The sequence below is a fragment of the Myotis daubentonii genome, chromosome 1 (genome assembly GCF_963259705.1).
Source record: "Myotis daubentonii chromosome 1, mMyoDau2.1, whole genome shotgun sequence".
Lineage (NCBI taxonomy): Eukaryota > Metazoa > Chordata > Mammalia > Chiroptera > Vespertilionidae > Myotis > Myotis daubentonii.
In genome coordinates, this window is record NC_081840.1 from 105,654,620 (window position 1) to 105,665,745 (window position 11,126).

The 11,126-nt window shown below is 42.5% G+C and overlaps 1 pseudogene; it reads right to left on the bottom strand.

The window, feature by feature from the left end:
* Positions 1-94: 94 nt before the first annotated feature.
* Positions 95-654, bottom strand: LOC132211462 (large ribosomal subunit protein uL6-like; annotated as a pseudogene).
* Positions 655-11,126: the final 10,472 nt, after the last annotated feature.

Sequence of the window (11,126 nt, forward strand, 5' to 3'; positions counted from 1 at the left end):
AAGAATGGAAGAGAGGGAGAGAGACATCAATGTGAGAGAGACACATTGATTGATCGCCTCCCCACCTGCCCCGACTGGGTGGGGATCAAGCCTGCAACCCAGGTATGTGCCCTTGACCAGAATCGGACCTGTGACCCTTCAGTCTGCAGGCGTAGGCTCTAAGCACTGAGTAAAACTGGCCAGGGCTGATATCCTTGTTTTTAACTGTTGGGACTTGCTGAATTTAGTACAAGTTCACTGTCATTTTCTTCAGGAATGAACTCATCTTTCTGGGCTTGAGATAATGAACTAGCAATACCTGACATCATCTGAAATCTAGGACTGTATTTTTCACTTAAGAAATTTCTGATTTCAACAAGAGAACCATTCTCCTGAATAATTGAGCGTATATAGTCCTCATCTTGTACAGAAAGCCCAGTGTAACACCTTGATCATGTCTGTAAATGACTGTAGATGGTGGGGACAGTGGCCAGTTCCTTTCTATTTCCCCACTGTTTTGTTAACCTGGAGCCTCTTCTCTTTCTTTCCAAGGAGGTTGAGTTCTATATTGATGTGATTGAAGTCCCTGGGGCGCTTCACAACTGTATGTTCCTTCAGAGTGCTGTCCACATTTTCTGGAATGTCAACAGTCTGTTTGTTGAAAATGGTCTTCATCCTCATAGGAGCTGTGAAAAATAACTTTATTACTATTTTAAAAGTAAGCTCCACAGGCCCCTCAAACCCCCAGTGTTAGCATTGATAATGTTGACTGATGGAATCAACTCAACTTTGGTGGTGCACACCCAGTCAAAGTACCTGGATAATAGCTGTGAAAGGAAAGTGGCAAATGCTGAGCTGGGGTTCTTTCTTGCTCAGGGCCCGAGTGAAGACTGGGCAGAACATCTCTCTGTCCTTCTCCTATTGGAGTATATGCTCAAGTTTGGATTTACAAACAAGTATGATTTTATTTGAGTGGCCTGGGCAGGGGTTGCTTTGTCCACTCTGCTGATGCCCACAATCCTTCTATCAAACAGAGACCTGAGTTTGTTCCATGGAAAGATATACATAGTACTCATAGCAATGGGTGTAAGAGGAAAGGAGAGAGGTAAGGAGTCAAGAGTAAGACTCTGAATTCTTATCCCATGTCCATCATTACTTAGCAGGTCACTTTATTCTTATGAGTCTGTTTCCTTCTCTGAGTGAAAGGGACCCAAACTGGATGGTTCCTTAGTACTCTACAAGGTTAGAAATCCATCAATGAGATATGCAGCTGTCATTCATTTTAACCTAATAGGGGTTAATTATCTAGGTCAGTGATGGCGAAACTATGACACATTTTTTGGTTGATTTTTCTTTGTTGAATGGCATTTAAATATATAAAATAAATATAAAAAATATAAATCTTGGGATTTTTAGGAAAACCAAGATGGCAGCATAGGTAAACACTGGAGATTGCTGCTTAGCACAACCACTTCAAGAATACAACTAAAAGTCAGAACGGACATCATCCAGAACCACAGGAAGGCTGGATGAGTGGAAATTCTACAACTAGAAGGAAAGAGAAAAGCATACCGAGACTTAGAGGAGCTACGGTGTGGCAGTAAAGTACAGAGGTATGGAGGCGCATGCGGAGAGGGCTGGTGGCTGAGGACATGGTTGTCTTTTTCAATCGGTATGGAGTCTCAAGCTCTGAGCTCCAGTTCCGGGCGAGTCTCTGGGGACCCAGACTCAATACAGGAGAAACTGGACTGTCTGGCATCGGTCAGAACTCGAGGGCCGCTTTCTCTCAGAGGTGCTTGCAGCAATTGCTGGGACACTGAGAAGTGGGGCCTCCGAGGGCAGCCATAGCTGCTTGCTCCACCCTGTTGATTCCCTGGGACCCCCGCTCTGCCCAAGGTATGTGCTGGCTTTTGCATATGAAAGGCCTGGCCCTTTGCAATTTGAAAATTACCTAACAAACTTGAAGCTGGCCCAAGGCCCCACAGCTACTTGCATTGCTTCACAGCTGAGCTCCTGCTGGGTAGCCTCAGGCAGAGGCTAGATTAACACCTCCTTAGAGATCCAGGAGCCAGTGTGCCCAGTGGTCAGAGTGGGACCATCCAGATTGCAGCTCCTCGAAACAATAAAGGACACACTCAGGGGGCAGACTCAGTGAGCACCAAAGCCCCACTGAAGCAAGTCTTGCCCCGAAGGGGTTTTTCCAGCACAGAAGTTCTCCCACTGCAGACACAGCTGATTCTCACAGCCAATTGGCCTGGAGGTCAATTCCTCCCAGTGATACCAACAACAATCAAGGCTTAACTACAACAAGACTGTGCACAAAGCCCACAAAGGGGTGCACCAAGAGTGTCCACCTCAGGTAATTGGGGAGGCTGAGCCACTGGACCCTATAGGACACCAAGCACACAAAGCCACTCTACCAACACAGGGAAGCATAAAAAATGTGGAGACAAAGAAACAGGACACAAATGACAGAAATGGAGGACAGCGAACTACTGGATATAGAGTTCAAAACTACACTTTTAAGGGTTTTCAAGAACTTTCTAGAAACCGCCGATAAATTTAGTAAGACCTTCAAAAAGACTGGTGAGACCGCTGATAAATGTAGTGAGACCCTCAAGAAATCTAGTGAGATCCTCGAGGTTATGAAAAAGGACCAACTAGAAATTAAGCATAAACTGACTGAAATAAAGGGTATGATGCAGAGTTCCAACAGCAGACTAGAGGATCACAAGAATCAAGTCAAAGATTTGAAATACGAAGAAGCAAAAAAACACCCAACCAGAAAAGCAAAATGAAAAAAGAATCCAAAAATGCAAAGATAGTGTAAGGAGCCTCAGGGACAGCTTCGAGCGTACCAACATCCGAATTATAGGGGTTCCAGAAGAAGAGAGAGAGCAAGATATTGAAAACCTATTTGAAGAAATAATGACAGAAAACTTCCCCTACCTGGTGAAAGAAATAGACTTACAAGTCCAGGAAGCGCAGAGAACCCCAAACAAGAGGAATCCAAAGAGGACCACACCAAGACACATCATAATTAAAATGCCAAGAGCAAAAGACAAAGAGAGAATCTTAGAAGCAGCAATAGAAAAAGAGTCAGTTACCTACAAGGGAGTACCCATAGGACTGTCAGCTGATTTCTCAACAGAAACTATGCAGGCCAGAAGGGAGTGGCAAGAAATATTCAAAGTGATGAATGCCAAGAACCTACAACCAAGATTATTTTATCCAGCAAAGCTATCATTCAGAATTGAAGGTCAGATAAAAGTTTCACAGATAAGGAAAAGCTAATAGAGTTCATCACCACCAAACCAGTATTATATGAAATGCTGAAAGGTATCCTTTAAGAAGAGGAAGAAGAAGAAAAAGGTAAAGATACAAATTATGAACAACAAATACACATCTATCAACAAGTGAATCTAAAAATCAAGTAAATAAATAATCTGATGAACAGAATAAACTGGTGATTATAATAGAATCAGGGGCATAGAAAGGGAATGGACTGACTATTCTTTTTTTTTTTCCTTAAAGTATTACAAAGAGTATTACATATGTCTTCTTCCACCCACCCCCCCCCGCCCTTGACAATCCCCTAGCCTCCCCTACCCCCTGTGTCTTATGTCCATTGGTTATGCTTATATGCATGCATACAAGTCCTTTGGTTGATCTCTTACCCACCCCCCTCCTGCCCTCCCACCCTCCCCGGCCTTCCTGCTGTAGTTTGAAAGTCTGTTCGAGGCAGCTCTGCCTCTGTATCTATTTTTGTTCATAAGTTTATAATGGTCTTTATTATCCAGAAATGAGTGAGTTCATGTGGTATTTTTCCTTCATTGACTGACTTATTTCACTTAGCATAATGCTCTCCAGTTCCATCCATGCTGTTGCAAATGGTAAGAGTGCCTTCTTTTTTACAGCAGCATAGTATTCCATAGTGTAGAAGTACCACAGTTTTCTAATCCATTCATCTACAGATGGCCACTTAGGCTGTTTCCAGATCTTAGCTATGGTCAATTGTGCTGCTATGAACATAGGGGTGCATATATCCTTTCTGATTGGTGTTTCTGGTTTCCTGGGATATATTCCTAGAAGTGGGATCACAGGGTCAAATGGGAGTTCCATTTGTAGTTTTTTGAGGAAACTCCATACTGTCTTCCATAGTGGCTGCACCAGTCTGCATTCCCACCAGCAGTGCACAAGTGTTCCTTTTTCTCCACATCCTCTCCAGCACTTGTCGTTTGTTGATTTGTTGATGATAGCCAGTCTGACAGGTGTGAGATGGTACCTCATTGTTGTTTTGATTTGCATCTCTCGGATGATTAGTGACTTTGAGCATGTTTTCATATGTCTCTTGGCTTTCTGAATGTCCTCTTTTGAAAGGTGCCTCTTTAGATCCTTTGCCCATTTTTTGATTGGATTGTTTATCTTCCTTTTGTTAAGTTGTATGAGTTCCCTATAAATTTTGGAGATTGGGCCCTTATCAGATATGTCATTGGCAAATATGTTTTCCCACACAGTGGGTTTTCTCGTTGTTTTGTTGATGGTTTCTTTTGCTGTGCAAAAGCTTTTTATTTTGATGTAGTCCCATTTGTTTATTTTCTCTTTAGTTTCCAATGCCCTAGGAGCTGTATCGGTGAAGAAATTGCTTCGGCATATGTCTGAGATTTTGTTGCCTTTGGATTCTTTTAGAATTTTTATGGTTTCCTGTCGTACATTTAAGTCCTTTATCCATTTTGAGTTTATTTTTGTGTATGGTGTAAGTTGGTGGTCTAGTTTCATTTTCTTGCATGTGTCTGTCCAATTTTCCCAACACCATTTATTGAAGAGACTATCTTGGCTCCATTGTATGTTCTTGCCTCCTTTGTCAAATATTAATTGAGCGTATTGGTTGGGGCTGATTTCTGGGCTCTCTATTCTATTCCATTGATCTATATGTCTGTTCTTGTGCCAGTACCAGGCAGTTTTGAGAACAGTGGCTTTGTAATACAGCTTGATATCTGGAATTGAGATCCCACCTACTTTGTTCTTTCTCAGGATCGCTGCAGCTATTCGGGGTCTTTTTTTTATTCCAGATGAATTTTTGGAGAGTACGTTCTAGGTCTGTGAAATATGCCATTGGTATTTTAATGGGAAGTGCGTTGAATCTATAGATTGCTTTGGGCAGTATGGACATTTTAATGATGTTGATTCTACCAATCCAAGAACATGGTATGTTTTTCCATCTCTTTATGTCTTCCTCTATCTCTTTTTTCAATGTCCTCTAGTTTTCTGAGAAGAGGTCTTTTACCTCTTTAGTTAAGTTTATTCCTAGGTAGCTCAATTTTTTTGGTGCGATGATAAATGGGATTGCTTTTTTAGTCTCTCTTTCTGCACATTCACTATTGGTGTATAGAAATGCCATAGATTTCTTGGCGTTAATTTTGTATCCTGTTACATTGCCGAATTCTTTTATTAAGTCTAATAGTTTATTGATGGAGTTTTTAGGGTTTTTTAAGTATAATATCATGTTATCTACAAATAAGGACAGTTTTACTTCTTCTTTTCCAATTTGGATGCCTTTTATTTCTTCTTCTTGTCTAATTGCAATGGCTAATACTTGCAGTACTATGTCGAGCAGGAGTGGTGAGAGTGGGTATCCCTGTCTTGTTCCTGTTCTTAGAGCAAATGGTGTTAGTTTTTGTCTATTCAGTATGATGTTGGCTGTGTGTTTGTCATATATGGCTTTTAATATGTTGAGGTATGATCCTTCAATTCCCACCTTGCTGAGAGTTTTTATCAAAAATAGGTGTTGAATTTTGTCAAATGCTTTTTCTGCCTCAATTGATATGACTATGTGGTTTTTTTCTTTCAATTTGTTTATGTGATGTATCACGTTTATTGATTTGCGGATATTGTACCATCTTGCATCCCTGGGATAAATCCTACTTGGTCGTGGTGTATGATCTTTCTGATGTACTGCTGGATCCAATTTGCTAAGATTTTGTTGAGGATTTTGGCATCTATGTTCATGAGGGATATTGGCCTGTAATTCTCTTTCATTGTGTTGTCTTTATCCGGTTTTGGTATTAGGGTGATGCTGGCTTCATAGAATGAGCTTGGAAGTGTTCCTTCCTCTTGGATTTTTTATAGTAGTCTGAGGAGGATACGTTTTAGTTCTTCCTTGAATGTTTGGCAAAACTCCCCTGTGAAGCCGTCTGGTCCTGGGCTTTTGTTTGCTGGAAGCTTTTTGATGACTGCTTCAATTTCTTCCATAGTTATTGGCCTATTGAGATTTTTAGATTCTTCCTGATTAAGCTTTGGAATGTTGTATTTTTCTATGAATATGTCCATTCCTTCAGGTTGTCTAGTTTGTTGGAGTAGAGTTGTCCATAGTATTTATTAACAATCATTTGTATTTCTGTGGGATCTGTTGTTATTTAGCCTCTATCATTTCTGATTTTGTTTATTTGGGTCCTTTCTCTTTTCTTCTTGGTGAGCCTGGCTAGAGGTCTGTCAATCTTGTTTAACCTTTCAAAGAACCAGCTCTTGGTTTCATTGATTTTCTGTATTGTTTTTTTGGTCTCTATGTCATTTATTTCTGCTCTAATCTTTATTATCTCCTTCCTTCTGCTCACTCTGGGGTTTTCTTGTTGCTCTCTTTCTAATTCTTTGAGCTGTAGATTTAGATGATTTACTACCATTTTTTCTTGTTTGTTGAGATAGGCCTGTAGAGCTATAAACTTCCCTCTCAGGACTGCTTTCATTGCGTCCCAAAGGTTTTGGATTGTTGTGTTTTCATTGTCATTAGTTTCCAGGATGTTTTTAATTTCCTCTCTGATCTCATTGGTAACCCAATCAATATTTAATAACGTGCTATTCAGCTTCCAAGTGTTTGAGTATTTTGAGTTGTTTTTATTGTAGTTTATTTCTAATATTATGGCCTTGTGGTCTGAGAAGATGCTTGGTATGATTTCAATCTTCTTGAATTTGGGGAGACTTTGTTTGTGACCCAATATGTGGTCTATTTTTGAAGATGTCCCATGAGCACTTGAGAAGAACGTATATTTTGTGGCTTTGGGGTGAAGTGTTCTAAAGATGTCAGTTAAGTCCATCTGATATAGTGAGTCATTTAGGATTGCTGTTTCTTTGCTGAGTTTTTGTCTAGCGGACTTATCCAGTGATGTCAGTGGTGTATTAAAGTCCCCTACTATGATTGTATTGTTGTCGATCTCTCCCCTGATATCTTCCAGGAGTTTTCTTATGTATGTGGGTGCTCCTGCATTGGGTGCATATATGTTTATCAGGGTTATATCCTCTTGTTGTATTGATCCCTTTAGTATTATGAAGTGGCCTTCCTTATCTCTTGTTATGGCCTTCCCTTTGAGGTCTATTTTGTCTGATATAAGTATTGCTACCCCAGCTTTTTTTTCATTTCCATTTGCCTGAAAGATATTTTTCCATCCCTTCACTTTCAGTCTGTGTGAGTCCCTTATTTTGAGGTGGGTCTCTTGTAGACAGAAAATATATGGGTCATGTTTTTTTATCCATTCAGCCACTCGATGTCTTTTGGTTGGACCATTTAGTCCATTTACGTTTAAAGGTATTATTGAAAGGTACTTGTTTGTAGCCATTTCTTTTTTCTTTTCTTTTTTTTTGTGTGGATGTTTTCTTTCTGGGCTTTATAGTTCTTCTTTTTACACCAGTCCCTTTAGCATTTCTTGCATTGCTGGCTTGGTGGTGATAAACTCCCGTAGCTTTTTTTTGTCTGTGAAGCTTCTTATTTCCCCTTCAATTTTGAATGATACCCTTGCTGGATAGAGTATTCTTGGATTCAGTCTTTTGCTTTGCATCACTTTGTAAATTTCTGTCCATTCTTTTCTGGTCTGATGTGTTTCTGTTGAGAAATCATTTGATAATCTGATGGGGGATCCTTTGTAGGTAACTCTCTGTTTCTCTCTTGCAGCCTTTAAGATTCTGTCTTTGTCTTGTACATTTGCCATCATTATTATGACTTGTATTGGTGTGGGTTTTTTGGGGTTCATCTTGCCTGGGACTCTCTGTACTTGTGTAACTTTTTTCTTCCCCGTATCAGGGAAGTTTTCTGACATTATTTCTTCAAATAGATTTTCTAATCCTTGCTGCTCTTCTTGTCCTTCTTGCAGCCCTATTATGCGTATGTTACTTTGCTTCATGTTCTCCCGAAGCTCCCTCAGGCTCTCCTCCTGCTTTTTAATTTTTTTCTCCAGTTGCTGTTCTGATTGAGCTTGTTTCTCTGCCTTATCTTCTAATTCCGTAATTTGGTCCTCTGCTTCTTCTAGTCTGCTGTTGAAACTTTCCATGGTGTTTTGGATTGTAGCTATATCATTTTTCATTTCTTCCTGATTCTTGCATAGGTTGTTGATTTTCTCATTCATCCGGTGAATGAATTGTACAACCATTATTCTGAATTCTTTTTCTGTCATGTTGCATGCTTCAACTTCATTAATGTCCTTTCTTGGTGACTCCTCATTTTCTTTCCTCTGGGTGTTGTTTCGTCTCTTCATTCTGATTATCTCCCGATGGTTCAAACGTTGAATTGCGTGGGCCTGGGCTGTGTGCAGTGGGAGCCTCCCACCACCCTAGTGTCACTGAAGAGCTCTGACACTAAGATGTGTGGTTGTGGTGGGTTGGTGGGAACCAGGCTTGCTCAGAGTCAGTGTTGTCAGCGCTCAATGTGGCCTCGTGCGCGCCCTTAGAATCAGGGACCCTGCCTGCACCATGCTGAAACATAGACCCCCCTGAAGCGTGTTGAAAACCAGAGCCCCCTAGCGTGTGCCAGGTGTCAGAGTTCCTCAGAATCCAGTATCAGAGTCTCTGTTGCTTCTTGTGACCTTGCCTTGAGAATCAGGGTCCCTGTGTGCCCTTACACCAGGAATTGGAGTCACTGGCTCTTAGTATGAATGCACAGGGAATCAGGATCTCAGGCGCAGGTGATAAGAAACACAGTCAAGTCACTGGTGCTTGGTGCTGCCTCCTGCCCAGAGAATCGGGGTCCCTGGGCCTGTGATACGCGGGACAAATTCCAGGTGTTCACGAGATTGCTCCCAGCCCAGGGCTCCGAAGCCGGCAGTGCAAGTAGGCTCAGTTCCTGGGGTTCGCGCGTTTGCTCCCAGCCCAGGGCTCAGAAGCTGGCCCTACGCGGGATCAGTTCCAAGGTGCTCCTGCACTTCCAGGCTAAAGTTCCTGGAGCTCTGAGGCCCAGGCAAGGGGTGGGTCTATCAGTTAGTTACTCTAGTGCTGCTGGCAAGCCTGCGGGAAGGGGGGATGGGCTCTGTTACTCACGGATCTGCCGCGGGGATTTCTGAACTTTTGGTGTCCGCAGGTCTGTAGCTGTGGTCACAGGTCTCTGTCCCCAGTGGCTGCAGGGTCCTGGTATGTGTCTGAGATCAGACTGGGTGGTACTGAGGCCAGGATCCTAGTCTCAAGCAGCTCTGTTTCCCAAGATGGCATGGTCGCCGTGCCTGTGCTGACCGCCCAGGAGTGTCCTCGCAGGGAGCGGGACTCCGCCGCCTACGACTGCCTGGTTTAGCAGCCCCTTAGAAGACCTGCGGAATCTAACTCTCCCTAGCTCATACACACACACCACACCCGTCCCCACACTCCTCTATCACTTCCTTGCGCTCTCACACTCTCTCCCTCCCTACCTTCCTGCTGGTCGCCATTTTGATGCTCGACTGACTATTCTTGAGGGGTGGGGAAAGGGGTGTTGGTGATGCGGGAAGAGACTGGACAAAAATCGTGCACCTATGGATGAGGACAGTTGGGGGGGGTGAGGGTGGGGTGGGAACTTGGTGGAGGGGAGCTATGGGGGGGAAAAAGAGGAAAAATGTAATAATCTGAACAATAAATATTTAATTAAAAAATATATAAGTCTTTGTTTTACTATGGTTGCAAATATCAAGATTTCTATATGTGACATGGCACCAGAGTTAAGCTAGGGTTTTTCAAAATGCTGACACGCTGATCTCAAATGGTTCGCCATCACTGATCTAGGTCCTTCCATCCTGCTGATTGCCTAAAGCACAGGTTTTGATAAGATGGAGATGGACAGAACAAGAGAGGCCTTGGAAGTGTGTCCTGGGAAGAGCTGCCATGGAAGAGAGATGGGGATCCCATGGAAAGTTGGAGGAGGCTGAAGACAATTCACTGACTTCATGCCTTATTGAATGATGGCAGAGGGTTTAGTGGACAGACACTATGGTCATCTGATGTGACCCCCATCCTGTGAGGAGCAAGCTTGCTGACACGGCTTTGAGTGTTCTGGAACCTAAATGGCTGTTTTAGTATGACTGTGAATTGACTGTAGGAAAATACAAATGGAAGAAACCCTCTTCTTCTCTTTGCTGTCACATAGGACACCTAGTTTTGTAACTTAGGTTTTGAAGCCTTTAGAGATCTTTTCTAGATATGTAAGGAGAGGGAAAAATCTTAGACTGTATGTAAAAGGTGAAAAAGAGTAGAAAATCATGTGACTATCAATTTTCCTTTTCAAGATTTTAACATGCTTCTCTGCATCTTTGGCATACTGGATAAATGAAAGATGGTTCATGGGTTTGTGTCCCTACTCCAGAGAGTTACTGAATCATCAGTTACATAAGGCAGGGCTGTGGCAAGTTAAGGTAATTGTAGCTGCTGTAATACAGAAGTTTCATAAAGTACAAAGTGAGTGTTCCTGATTGATGAGTGGCTTTCCTCTGGGTGGTGTCTCAGGGATCCTTCCATCCAGTGGCTCCATCATCTTCTACCCACGAACCAAGTATCTGTGGCAGGGACAAGTCCAGTGCCATAGGTCAGGCCTGGAGAGTGCACCAGCTCTTCTGGCACATTCTCCAGTGAGAACTCTGTCCTGACTGCTCTGGAGGCCCAGAAAGAAGGAGGAAAAGTCTGGTCAACAGCTAGCCAGTGTTTGTCTCAAACAGCAACCATTTTCTGGGCATCTGTCCCATAAGAGGCGTTTAATAAATCCTTAATGAGGAACACACTGGTCTCAGGGAAGGGGAAGCTAAAGAAGAGATCTTAGCTCAGGTTCTTGGGTGCATTGGGGCTGAATATAAGAGAGAGGATGATGTGACAAGCTTGAAGATAACTGACTGACTTAAGCCTAGAATCCACATCTTTTGCACTTAGAG